General features: G+C 45.4%; 1 protein-coding gene across 1 annotated transcript in view; it reads right to left on the bottom strand.

Annotated features, from left to right (window-relative positions):
- Positions 1-14,765, bottom strand: part of Ppm1l (protein phosphatase, Mg2+/Mn2+ dependent 1L) — a 257,090-nt gene that overhangs the window by 70,401 nt on the left and 171,924 nt on the right. The window lies entirely within an intron of this gene.

The raw sequence follows: 14,765 nt of genomic DNA on the forward strand, positions 1-14,765 counted from the left end.
ATGAAAATCCCTCACATTCATAGACTAGAAGAATATTATTATTAGCCACAGTGATTCACAGATTCAATGCAATCCCTATCTACAGTGATCTATGTATTCAATGCAATCCCTACCCAAAGTATCAAAGACATTTATCACAGCCATAGAAAAATATCCTAATGTTCATATGAAACACAATCTCAAATATGTAACATTAAGAATTTTGATTTCCAGATTGTAGAAGCCACAGGGTCCAAGGACACCACAAGAAAACTCACAGAATCAGCTAACCTGGGCTCATAGGAACTCACAGGGACTGAATCGACAACCGGGGCACCTGCATGGGACTGACCGAGGCCTCTGCGTATATGTCACAGTTGTGTAGCTTGGTCCTGTTGTAGGACTCATAACAGTGGGAACAGGGGCAGTCTCTGACTCTTATTCTGACTTTTGGGACCCTACTCCTCATACTGGGTCACCTTGCTCAGTCTTAATACATGGGGAGGTGCTTAGTCTTATTGCAACTTGATATGCCATGTTTTGTTGATACTGGAAGATTTCCCCTTTCTGGAAAAAGAAACAGAGGAATGGGTTGGGGGTTGGGTGGGGTGAGTAAGAAAGGGTATGGGAGAGAGGACTGGGATGGTAGGAGGGAGGGAAAACTGCAGCCAGGATGGAAAATAAATACATAAATATTTTTTTAAGAATAAAATAAAATAGAAGAAAAAAAGAAGACAAAAACGAGCAGTTGATTTTCTAGAACTAGAATCCATGGTGGTTATCGGGCTGGGTAGTGGGGGACGGAGTGGGAGTTATCGTTTTTTTAGAGAGTATCTTCTCACTAGACTGGAGGAGTAAGTTCCAGTAGTTCAATAAAGAGGGGTGACCATAACTAATACTAGTATATTATATTCTAAAAAGTGCTGAGCGTGGCTATTGTGTGTGATGTGGTCATCACTGAAAGGTAACTTTTGTTCATTCATTCTGTTTCATTTTGAGACAGGGTCTTCCTCTGTCGCCCTGACTGGCCTGGAACATGCTGTGTAGACAAGGGCAGCCTTAAACTCATGCACATGCCTGGAACATGCTGTGTAGACAGGGTCAGCCTTAAACTCATGGACATTTCCCTGCTTCTGTCTCCCAAGCACTTGGATCAAAGGCGTGCACCGCCACACCCAGCTGGTAATGTCAGTCAGCTAGGTTTAACCATTCCACAGTGGATATAATTACTGCCAATTGAAAAGAAAAACAAAACATGTGTACTTTAAAATATAAACACACATGCATGTATGTTTCCTGTAACGCGGTACAAGGGCAGAGTGCTTCTCCGTTCACAGAATAAGATGATCTATATTCTTTGGAAAATATACAACACGTGCTATGTATTGGCCAGGAAGAAACCATGAAGGGCCAGTGTGGTTAAAAGCAGAGCTACTGAGCACAAGAGATGCACACCTCTTCCATGTAAAGCACACACACCTACACATCAGTATGAGGAGACAGGGAAAGATACATCCCGACTGCAGAAGGTACTTTCTCCTGTCTGTATTTCCGGAATGGTCTCATGGTGGTTTTAGTACTGTCATTTAAATTGTATTTTCTTGTAGTCTTCACAGCTTTCTCCTTAAATGTTTCCAGAACTTACTGTGGAAGGAAACTTGCTGGACAAAGACAACTGGCTTCCCAGAAGGTATACTGGAAAGCGGCAGGCAAGCTGTGTTTGGACCACTGAGTCGCTAACAATAGCGTCCGACGCTTATTTCCAGATTTACAGTTGAATTCCCTAAATCAGATGCTGAGGATGTTACAGCTTCAAAATATCACCAAACAGTACTCACTTCTTCTGCCAGCCAGCAAGTGCAGAACAAATAAAATTATTCCATAAAATGTAAATGAACTCAGCAGTACATTAGCATAACACATTGAAGTCTAGATTTTAATAACAAGTTTCTCCTAACATTAGAAAACAGCATCCTGACCCTGCAGAATAACTACATTTAAACACACTACCCTGCGAGTCAGTGCAACATCTGTCTTTAACAGTTGTGTTTGTTGGAATATTTATGAGACACGAGAAAGGGCTCTATAATTTATCACATTTTAAAATATTGATCTAGTCTTTATTACTGAAAGCACACCGCATTATTTCTTCCTAGTTGTGCCTCCTGACGGTGTTTAAAATGGAATTTTCTTTCCTAATTCCAGTCAGGCTGTGGGTCTCAAGAGTTTCTGTAGCTCACACTATTAGGGCTACACTTCGGCATTTCAATTCTGCAACTTCACACACAAAACTCTTGCTAGAGATTCGTCAGAGGCACAGAAGGAGCCAACTCTCGGCAAATATTAGACCCTGGTACAGTATTTCAAGAACCTGCTGACTGACACTTTAAATGGATTCAAATGGCAGCCCACCCTTATGTTCAAGCGGGAGCTTCTGTTCAAAGCACATTTTTAAACGAGACGGGAATAATCTCATAAATAAAAGAAAATTCAAAGAATAGTCTAAATTCAAAATTTTTACTGACATCCTAAAAAGAATGAGCTGAAAAAAATTAAAACGTGGAATTACTTATCTACTCTTTATTTCCTTTGAGATTTGTTTATTTTATGTGTCTGGGTATTTGGTCTGCCCATATGTATGTGCACCACAGGTGTGCTTGGTGACTGAGGAGGTCGGAAGAAAGCGCAGATGTCCTGGGACTGGAGTTATGGATGGTGTGAGCCACCACGGGGGTGCTGAGAACAGAACCAGGAGCAGTAAGTATGTACCTATTCTTTCATCAATGGCAGATGCTCTTGGAAGCCCCAATCCTAACGTGCCTATTCTTAGAATGGTAGCCATTTCGGAGACAATATCACCAGTTTCTCTCATGTATGCAGTATTTTTCCAAGCCATTCACGAAGCCATCATTCCTTCTTCACAAATCACCGAGTGAGAGTAGACGGTCGGTCACTGGGTAGGTGTCGTCCTTCCTGTCCCTCCGTTAGGCTCCAAAGCTCCTCACTCTTAGTATTGCCCAATCTATCCATCTTCTATGCGCACTTCTCAGGGTACTCACCAGCTTCCCAGTGATTTGTACAGGCTAGAGGCACTTATTGGAGGACGGAAAAGCCATCCAGAAGGTAGTGAACGCGAGGTCACAGTGCAGATGGTAAGACACGAAGGCAAATGTGCTGTGCACTAAGCCGTACAGGACGGGAAGGCCAGCCTTCTGCACTGGCTAGAGGCTGCTGAATCAAGCAGGACTTATGGGTAGAAAACAAACAAACACAATCAAAATCTGAAAATTATGAACACCTTTTACCCAGTCGTCATTTTCTTCTAGAAATTTAAAGAAAATTAACGTCCAAAGATGAGTGTAAAGACCTGAGTGTGAACACGTTTATTCAAGTTAAATTGTTCATCACATGTGGTGAACACAGAAAGAGGATGCTGCGGGTGGAAGGGCACAAGGTGGGGAAAGCAGGACCAAAAAACGATTTTTATTTTTTTGTCTAGAAAATGCCATAATGAGATCAATACTTCATGCAGTATTTTTTAAAAATTAATGTTATCTTAAAATTACTTAAATATCATCACAAATGTACTTTGAAAAAAAGTGTGTGTTTGTGTGTGTGTGTGTGCAAGTGTGTGTGTGTGTGTGTGTGTGTGCTACATGCATGGCTTGGTCCTGAGTAGGGGTAGCCAGGGACAGCTTGGAAATTGTTGTGAGGAGCTGCAGGCAGGCCTGCTTTTCATCCTGCCCAGCTCCCGCACGGCTAGCTTAGCCCCAGAAATAATAACACATAAGTTGTATTCATTTAAATACTGCCTGGCCCATTATCTCTAGAGAGTTAGTTACTGGCTAACTCTCACATCTTCATTAACCCATTTCTAATAATCTGTTTAGCACCACGAGGTGGTGGCTTACCAGAAAAGATTCAGCATGTCTGACCTGGTGGCTGGCTCCATGGCGTCTGCCTCATTGCCCTCTTCCCAGCATTCTGTTCTGTTTACTCCGCCTACCTAATTTTCTGTCCTCTCAAAGGGCCAAGGCAGTCTCTTTATTGACCAATAAAAATAACACAATAGACAGATAACCCTCCTCCATCAGGGAATGAAGAAAGGACAGACACATGTACACAGAAAAGCTGGGGTCAGGTGGGATGTGCCCATTCTGATGGAGCCACACTTACTGCAACAATGAGGAACCTCAGCCTGTTTATTATGTCAAGTGTGTGGGGGGGAGCTAGTCTCAGTAGGGGAGCAGGCTCGGACTCAAATATCCAGGAGGAAGCTGCAATTGCTAGTTTTTACACACACCGATCAAGCATTCATCCTTGGACCAGAGGAAGCCTTTGCTTTTCCTAGGGGGAGAAAGTCTTTGCCAATTTCCTATGGGTTAGAGACCTTGGTACCTGACCATGTGAAGTTCATGTCAAACAACACACATTTACTCAGAATTTCGCTTGCTCAGGATGTCGCTCTGTCTCGCCAGCAAGAACCACGCGGGACACAGGATCCTTCTGTAGAAAAGCCTTAATGCCCCTTGGGAGAGAGAGCATCAGCCAACATGGCGGAGACCCAGATATGAAGGAACCCATCCCTTATATAGGAAATAGTCCTTGCTTCGGATGTGTCACTCTTGGATTGGTCAACTGTCCATTATCCCAGATGATGCCTCGGGAGTAGGCGGGGACTCAGTGGAAAGTTACCGCGCACCTGTGCTTTGTTCACCTGGCGGTGAAACCGGGTGCTAGCGCCATCTTGTGGTGGAGAATGTGGTTGTGGTCCCCTACACCTCCCTACACATGCCTGCTTGACTGTATGAGCCCAACATGTGTGCATGTGGCCAGGGGTAAAGAAGAGGGCGCCGGATCCCCTGGAACAGGAATCAGAGGTGGCTGTGAGCTGCTGAGTGGGAGGCTAGAGAGATTAAGAGTTTGACTGCTCTTGCTGAGGACTGAGGTTCAGGTCCCAGCACCCACATCACGGTGGCTCACAATTGATGTCTATAACTCCAGGTTCAGGGAATCTGATGCCCTTCTATGGACTTCAGCAATCGGGTACACACGTGGTGTAAACAAAAGCACACAGGGCAAACACTCATACAAATAAAACACACACACACAGAGAGAGAGAGAAAAAGAGAGAGAGAGAACGCAGCAAGTGCCTTTAATGGCTGAGCCTCTCTCTCACCCCATAGATGAACCTTTTAGAAAGTTTCATTTCTGATGATGAAGGTCTGTCTAGAGAAAGGCTGCCTCAGTTGCTGGACGCTTATGCAGTGGGGCATCATGCAACTGCTAAATGTTAGGAAGAAAAACTTACATGAGAACATGTTCACAGGAAAACGAAGGCCTTACAACAGTGTATTTACCACATCTGTGTGGGGAAAGGGCATCGTTATTGATGCTAACGAGCATCACTAGTCATCTCGGTAGTAAGAGTCCAGGCGGCTTAAAAGGGTTTTCCTTATTTACTTTACTGCATATTCCAGATCCTGTAAGAATATCCCTCTGTGCTGGCACTAGCCTGGCTATTGTAAATGTATCAAATGTGTATTTGATTCACAACTGTAATGAGTTTTAAAGATAGGACAACAGGCTGACAGAGGATAAAATTAATTTATACTTGGTTACATAGTGAGTAGGGAGCTGCTGAAACTAGATTTTACACACACACAGGCACACACACACGCACACACACAGGCACACACACACCATTTTTTAAAATAGGAAACAATGTCCATTTGACAATCGCATTACCAAGTAAAACAACCCCAGAACAGGATCAAGGCAATGAGAACCCATGAGCCAAGCGTGGTGGCAGCTGGGAAAGAAATATTCAAAGCAAATTTAATTTTCCCAAACTGGATGCTAACATTAAGACGTTAAGCATGATGAAAGAGCAGAGTGAAAACGAATGTCACACCTGTCTGTCAGCATTCAACAGCAAATCTCAAAGCCCCACCCCCACCCCACATCAGGGAACACCTCTGGCCACCACCTGCAACCCCCATCCCCAAATCTCCACAAGTGCAGGGTGTCTGACTAATAGTATAACTCTGAGGGAAAATGTCAGGTCAGTGCGTCTGGTCAATCTCCGGGACGGCCAAGTTGCTTTCCGAAAAGGTAAGCGACGTGGACTAAAATCCTGATAGTGCAGAGTCCCCATTAGCAAGAAATTCTCCAGCGAGTGAGACCTGTGTTTAAACCACTTGGTATTTTTCTCCCTTGGAATTTACAAAGATCAAGTAGCTCCTCTTCTCATCCTTTGCGGATTTAAACAAAATGAAACAGGCTTCAGATATTCCTAACTGAGGAATGAAAACACATGCCATCTGTCAGGTTCAAAGGAAACTCCATTTCCCCAAATTCCAAAAGGCAGTCCAGACATCCAGAAACTCCAGGCTCCGCCTGGACGATGGAGGATTCCTGACCGTTAGCTACACGGCAGCATTCCTCAGGAAATTATGAAGCTGCTAATTCTCTCTACCAAAAGGAGCCGTTTCCCTCCTCACTGGCTGAGGAGACAAAGATTATCTGTGGTGTCTATTAGCGTACCAGAGCTGAGGCTGACCTCCAGACTCCTTCAGGACCACAATGCCTGTTGCACATTTCTGTGTCTATTCTACCCTCCTAGTCCTTCTCACAGTCTCCTCCACCCCAAACTCCCTCCAGCACACCGGCTTCCTTCCCTGTTACTCATTCTCCTTATAACCCTGCTGTTCTCTGTATGTTGGCTCTCCCCTCACCACCCTGTCTCTCTCACCCACCTCTCTCTCTCTTTTTTCCTCTCTCTCTTTCCCCCCTCTCTCTCTTCTCTCTCCCCCCCTCTCTCTCTCCTCACTGCCCCTGCTTCTCCTGTGACTAGGTCTAGCCTGCTGGCTATGCTCAACCTACTTCTTCCTCTCTCTGCTAGGAACTCTTCCAGCTGCCTCTGGGTGTTCTCTTTCCCACATCTACAATAAGAATCTTCTTAGCCTTGAGGAAACGGTCTTGTCATCCGTTTCTACACCTACCACTATAATTTTAAAGGAAAGGAAACCCTCAAGCGCCATTGAGCGGAATGTGACAAAAAAAAAATCGATAGCAGGTCCTTTCCATTTATATTTGGGCTGCAGAGACTCCTAAGCCCGAAACACACAGCACTGTCGCTTCTGCTAGATGCTGTGAATAGACATGCTACCTAAAGCTGGATCCAAAGGAGACGCTGTAGTTAGCATTAGCTGTTACCTTGGCACAGTCTAGAGTCATCTGAGAGACTTGCCAAACGAGACAGTGTGGTAGGTATATATGTGAGGGATTGTCTTGACTGTGGGTGGCAATATTGCCTGGGCAAATGGTCCTGGTTGCATACCAAGCTATGGAAGGGGCTGAAGAAATGGTCCAGCACTTAAGAGCACTGGCTGCTCTTCCAAAGGACCTGGGTTCAATCCCAGGCACCTACATGGCAGCTCATACTGTCCCTATCTCCAGTCCCAGGGGATGCCATGACTTCTCCCAGCTTCTACCAGCACTGCACACAAAGACAACATGCATGCAAAACACCATATACATAGAAAAAAAATAGAATAAATAAAAAGCTAGGTAATCATTAGCCTATGAGTGAGCCAGCAGGCAGCTTTTGCCTATGGCTTTTGCTTCAAGCCCCTGCTTTAGTTCCTGGCCTGGCTTCCCTTAATTATAGGCCACAATCTTAAGCTGCAATCAGAGTGTCTTCATCATATTAACAGAAAGGAAACCAGAACAGAGACTTAAAAGCAAAGGAGCTGATCTCCGCACCAGATGACAGTACGCTCAACAGTGTTCTCACGCACAAACGCTAGATCTGGCCCTCGGGCCCTCAGATCAATGAGACTCTCGGTGACCGAGCTTGGCATAAGAAAAACATAGGAAGATAAAAAGAGAAATCGATCCTGAGAATATTGATCTGGAAAAGGACTGGGTATGGGGAAATGACAGCTCGGGGCCCGTGGTCAGGTCCGCACAGGAGAAACCAGAGAGCGAGATGGAAGCCCTTTAAATTCTGTAGCAAAAAAAAAAGACAAGGTAGGAAAGAGGAAGGGCTGCTGCTTCTAGCGCTGTCCCAGAACAGACCTGAAGTGGGGGGTGGGCATGGAGGGAATGAAGAAAAGACAAACACATAGCCAGACGTGGAAAAGCAGAGGTTGGGGGGACTGGACAACCTGAGAAAGCACAGTGCTGCCAAAAGTTCAGCAAATTATTATATGTGGTCGAACAGGGAGGCGGGCTGTTGCTTACAGCTGAACAAGGAGGCGGAGTTAGCACAGACAGATAAACAAGGAAGCAGGGTTTCTGGAGTAGCTGGACTGGGGAGGCAGGGTTAGCTCATTTGGTAGAAGCAGCTTCTGTAGGGGAGCAGTTTTCAGGCCACCAGCAGTGGGGAAAGTTGGGGTCTGGGAGAAAGCAACTGTAAATCCCATCAACATTGGCACTCAGGCCGGGGTGGGGGGGGATGAGGCTTTGCCATCTCCCACTGGGTCTGACACTTTGGGGTCTTGCACACGGCTGGCTCATGCCAACAGTGCACATCCACCCAGGATCTCTTCCGCTTCCTACACTCCCTACAAAGGAGCCATATCTCACTGAAGGCAAGGTTGCCCTGCCCTTGAAGGGACGCGGCTGTGTGTGTACCGATTTGGCAGCAGCCAGTACATAGCCCACACATTAATTCTCTGAGGTCCACATCGGAATCCATCTTTCTTGTGGTAACATATCATTAACTTTTGACAGGTGTTCTTTGGCTCCGGGCACTTTAAACAAAGTCAGAGAGAACGTCCTTGCCCATCAGGACAAGGACAGAAGGCAGGAGTGATTTCTCTTTTCTGCCTGCCAAGACTGTCGTTCTTGCCATTTTTCTTCTTTGCTACTTCTAACCTGGAGAGGTTATTTAAGGAAAGAATCTTTGAAAGACCATCTTGTCCTAACCTCATAACTCTACCTCAGGAAAACTAGGACCCTTCAAGAGGTGGCACTCAGGTGTTCATCAGAAGCATTGCAATGAAATATCAAGTCCAGCAATTCAAGATTGATACTGAGAGCCAAAGCTGCCCACATGAGGATGCCAGTCAGAGGTTGTGTTGGGAGGAACCCAGCATGTGGAGGGCTGGGAACTGCATTACATACTTAACGTGGAAGTTCAAGTTCTGATTTAAGCATTAAAAGGATGACCGCTATGTTATACATCACTTGGAGCACTCCCCTGGATTCCTCATAAAGCAAACTTTTCATAACTTTATCAGTCCGCTAGCTCGTGTTTCCTATGAGGTCAGGTTCACGTGGTAGGTAGCGCCAAGCATGCCAGGGCATGTATATATAACTCTCATCCCACGCACTGGAGTGTGGCTTCCTAGCTCCAGATGGCACTTCTTATCTATAAAAAAAACCCGACACCACCCCACTTTCCAGATTTCTGGTCCCTAATTATTCTAAGACATAATTAGCCAACGTGTCAAACATTATCCAGCCATGAGTAAGCTCCTCTTGTTATTTTGATCAAAACCTACATTTAAACGTTCAGGCTTATTTTCAAAAACCTGTTTACAGATTTAAAAGTCGAGGTTATTTCTCCACTACCAAGGTTCTGAAGAATGAAATCTTTGCTCCTCAGTTGCCACACATCCTCCAGAGAAAGGGTAGGAATTCAGCAGTAAAGGTCATGGCAGTCGGATGGTCCTTCCCTTAATTTTGTTTTGAGCGCGCGCGCACACACACACACACACACACACACACACACACATTTTTAAATTCTAAGAGATGGTAGCAGAAAAATGGCACCTTATCAGCCCAGCATGCATGCATCTCCTGAGCAAGGAAACAGCACTCAGAGTTTTTGGGACGGGCAAGTTCCTATCTTTTCAGCAGCCTTATAGAAGTCATAAAAAAGAAACTGCTTCACACTGTACACACTTGAGATCTATAGAGGAAAAATCCAAAGCAATATTTATTTACAGAGAAATGGTTTCATATTTCAAAAATTATGAGGTTTATTTCTTATTAACTTTCCTTCCATTTCTGAATCTTGGCTATAAAGCTCGGGGACACATTAACTTCCATAAGTGCTACTTGAATGTATTCTAGAAAGTTCCATGCATAATTCTTACTGAAAATGCCCTTGGGGATTGAGAAAGCCAAGGGGACTGTTACAAATGAATTACAAAATACTCGTGAGTTATTAATCAAAACGATCGCATTCCAAGGCTATGGCAGCAGAGAGCCCCTGGAGGACGTAGTCAGAACACACATAAAATATTCTTGGCTTGCACCTGCTATTTATACAGGAACAATTCCAGAGGACTCCTACTGGGCCTCACTTGGCTGCTACCCATAGCTACCTCCAGGAAGCAGGAGTGGCCAGGGTGACAGGGAGGCTCCAGATGGGATGGGCTAATGCCCCCAGACTATGGCTATAAGAAGTGCTTTCAAGACCTGTATTAGATTTGGGGTCCTTTTATTCGGAATCAAGTAAGAAGGGTTGGGCTTTCTATTCGGGAGCTGGTGACGATTTTATTTAGTATTCCACGACTAATTCAAACAGAATCCCACCCTCCAATCATCTTTCTTTTTAGCTTTCTCTGATGCCTGAAATTCTGACCTTATTGTTTCGGTTTTCTTTACTGCTAAACTCTCCTCTATCAGCAATCAAATATTTTTCTGATTTTCAGGGAGATGTTTCAGGAGCAAAGGCACTTGCTACAAGCCTGATGACCCAAGTTCTATCCATGGGACTGGCAGAACCAGAGAACTGACTTCTGCAGACTGCCTACTGTGAATGCTGTCCTCCCGAGAAAACGAGTTACCTACTCTGACATTGAAGGTTGAGCAGCTCGCTCTACCTCTTGCCCAGGGCCCCCATCTGAGCTTGTTTGAGGAATCACTTTCAAACACATTTGGTAAGGTCATGCCTGGGTGAGAACCACGCTCAGAGGCATCTGTTGGGTTGCAAAAGTAGGATCCTCACAAGGGTCAGCACTCCCTCGCCTCGACGACCACCGCGCCTTCTGCTGTCTGAACTTCTAGTGCGGCACCAGCTGCTCCACAGAGTCCCTGTCCCCCTCTTTCACCTGTGTGGGTTTTCCTAACCATCCAAGCAGGCATGCCAGAAGCAGGGGAAGGAAGGGGTACTCTGAAACAAGGTTTAATATGCTGGGAGTGGCAATTTGAGGCGACCACGTGGGAAGATTTAAAAAGAAGAGGCCACAGTGTATCGTCTGCTCCTTCTCTGATACTATTTGATGTGTCCTGAGCTCTGAGCCCTAAAGTGCTGTGGGGACTGCAGGTTTACAGAGCCCATTGGAGCTCATACTGAGAATGTTTCCAAAATTATTAAAATTATTTTGGTATACTGTTGAACTTTGTTTAGAAGCTGTGTGAATAAATAGTATCTTTCTTCTTAGAACATACATACAGAGAGAGAGAGAGAGAGAGAGAGAGAGAGAGAGAGAGAGAGAATGAATACCTAAGGCTAAGGCCTCATTTTCGAAACCCAAGTAGCAAGGTCATGAAAGGGGTCACAGGAAGGCTTTAGTAGATGCACACATAGGCCTGGGTTTTCTTTACAGATTAGGAGGCTGGCCTTAATCGGCACCTTGGTGGCATGGTACTCCAACCACCAGCCCGCTGGAGTAAGGAGGGGAGACTTACTTTAAAGTCGGTCATGGGATTTGCTCCATCCTTGATTTAAACCTGTTTTAACCTGGCTTATATTTTGAGAGGTCCATGCAAAGGTGGAGCTACCGACACCACCTGCTTGAGTTGAAATTGATACAATCTAGCATGGGTTTCTTCCAAGCTTTCTAACAAGCTCTGACAAACTCGGGGTTCCACTAGACTCTTCCCAACATCTGTCTTCACCTCCCAGGACTCGGGCTGGCTACAAAGGTTCATTTTGATGTTTATTTTATTAATCTATCTTTATTAAATTATACATATTCACTTACTCATGTATGTGTGAGCATGTGGTGGGGGGCACCCAGGAGACAACTTCCAAAAACTGTTTCTTTCCTACCATGTGGGGCCGGGGCCTCAAACTCAGGTCTTCGGGCTTTGCTGAAGCTGCCTTAACCCACTGAGCCATCCTGCCAGCTCACGATATTTTTAATTCTTATAAAACCCCCGACTATGTGCCCTGACATTGCTGCAGGGCCTAGATGCCACAGGTTCCTTTCTTCTGTCATTTAAAAATGCCAGTCTGCTGAGCCTCAGAGCGCCAGCCCTTCCCCCTTTGAAGAAAACTGATGATCCTGGAAGAGTCAGGCTGCACAGAAAGGCCTTCCCAGCAGCTTGTGGGTAGTCAAGCGATCCTTAGAAAGCTGTGCGGAAACAGGTCACAGAATGACCTCCAACAAAGCACCCTGACTGCATCCCAGCATGAAGAACTCCTCCTGACCAGGATGCAGGCCACGGGAAAGCAAGCTGGGATCACCAGCGGTAATGTGTAGCTTTGCACAGACTCGGAAGGACATCCTATTTTAGCGGAAAGAAAAGAGAAGAAAATTGCATGGGAAAGCTGTAATTTCAGCAGTGAATACACCTGCTTATGTAAATAGAAAAATGGCACATCCTTAGCTCTGATGAGGCAAATTGCTTGTAGACCTTAGAAAGAAAAGATCCCCACTGCCAACTCCAAAGGACCACAGCTAGATGGGGCGGTGCACAGCCAAGAGTTAGGGCTGCACCCTTCCAGTTCTGTTTTTATCATACATACCAAACAATGCTGCGCTAGATGCTGGGGATAAGGGGTGGGGGAGGGGCACCGGGCCAGCTGCAGAGAGTGCCTGTGGGTTGGTGGAGAGACAAGGAACCCAGTTAACTAAAGTAAGGCTAGTCTTTCAGGTGAAACAACCAAGAAACCTAACAGCCTGGAGCAGCCTGAGGCTTCCTGGGAGAGCCAGGCTGTGCCGAGATCTAAATACGGTCGGGAGGTTCACAGGCAAAGGGGATAAGAAAGACAGGGCCGACGGTCTGCTATATCCATGCGACTTTTAAAATAGGAGTAAACCGGAGTCACAAGGAAACGAAACTGGCAATGTTACAGGTAGAAGAGGCTCAAGACTGATGCCTGCTCAGAAGTGTTGGGGAGCAGCCATTGGGCCTGTAGAAGAACAAGCGGGGAGGGGGGTGAAGGGTAGGGGAGGTCGCGGTATGTGCTGCGCGCCCCAAATAAAGTCAGCAACTTTCTACTTGTGAAAAGAAAAAAATAGTTCCTGGTCTTGTCGTTAACATGGATTCATTACAGGAAATCTGCATTTAAAACAAACGTAGACCCCAACAAACTTTTGCCTTTCTATTTTCCAACTGTTTTTCAATTTGTCTTCGTCTGCTCACTGCTGCTTTTCGTCAGCCTTAGCCTCCTTTCGTGGTTTCCTGGGAAGCTGAATTTACACCCTTGACCATTTTGCCACAGTATACACAATCATGACACATCTGTTAAAGCAGTTTTTTTTTTTTAAGTCAGAAACACATTGTTTTCTGAAAAAAAAACTGGGCTAAAAAAATGAACTGGTAAGCATCAACAAATTCGAAATACTCAAGTTTTAAATTTCTCATTTGAAATGACAGCAGAATCGGACTAAAACGAACTTTTCTCTATTAAGAAATGTGTGGGCGCTCCCCCAGTAGGGTAAGGACGGAGTGGTTTCTATTGTGCAGGACAGAGGCCCCACGGGCTCCCCTCTCCACAGCCCCACCCACCTCACTGTCCTCACACACAGGTCCTATTTATCACAGCTCTCCACCACAGAGAATTTGAGAAAGTCAGACAGACTCAAATATAGGATGGCCCAGTATTTCCCACTGTGGGCTGGAGAGATGGCTCAGCAATTAAGAGCACTACCTGCTCACAACCATCGGTAATGAGATCTGGTGCTCTCTTGAGGAAGAGACCTGGTCAGTCGTCCTCATTAACTTAGACCGTGAAACCCAACATGGACAAGTTCAACTCGTTTTCAAGTTCAGTGTTTCCCGCTATGAGGGACTCGGTTTCCAAAAGGAAGTGCAGTTGGAGCACTTATAGTGATGTTGTGTGTTGTGAGGGGTACCCATCTATATGCCTGCCTGAAAGGAGAACTGGAAAAACCAGAAGCAACTCCATCCACCCTTCTGGGCAGGCCAGCCAGGCTCCTAAACAGTCAGCTGGTGTGCTGAGGGCTAGGTCAGAGGCTCTGTGCTTGGTGCTCTACGTAAAGTACTGCATTTAACCCTCGCGACAATCCTGCCAGTCCACGCTCACCCATGGCCCACTGGTGTGCCCGCACACACCCCAGCAATCCTTTCCTTTTCGGCAAAATCTAGACTTTCATAAATACTTGATGATGGCAAATACCAGCAATCACGGACTGAAAAATATGATAATAACACCGACTGAAGCTAGGGGTAAAGTGGACACACAGAACATGTGTGAAGATGCCTTTTATTTGTGAGAGACGAATCAGACACAGACTCTGAGTTTGGCATTCGATACAAAGAAATAAAAGGGGGCATCTGCATCAGTCACGGTATCATTAAAATAAATCAGAGGGAGGATGAAAATAATGCCCTTGGCAGACGTTGTCTATCAGTCAAAGAACATGACAAATCATTTCGACAATCGACAAATCATTTCATTTCCAAGACAAACTGTACCCCGACATCGGAGAGGAAAAATCATCGATCAGCTGTTAATAGGGCCAGCCTGAGAACTCTGAACTATTTCCCTCAACTGCAGAAGACAACATTTTAGATGCACACATCACATTTAAACACACCGTATTTTAACGTCGTCTTCCTTAGAACTAGATAAA

This window comes from Myodes glareolus, chromosome 20 (genome assembly GCF_982192425.1).
Source record: "Myodes glareolus chromosome 20, mMyoGla1.1, whole genome shotgun sequence".
Taxonomy (NCBI): Eukaryota; Metazoa; Chordata; class Mammalia; order Rodentia; family Cricetidae; genus Myodes; species Myodes glareolus.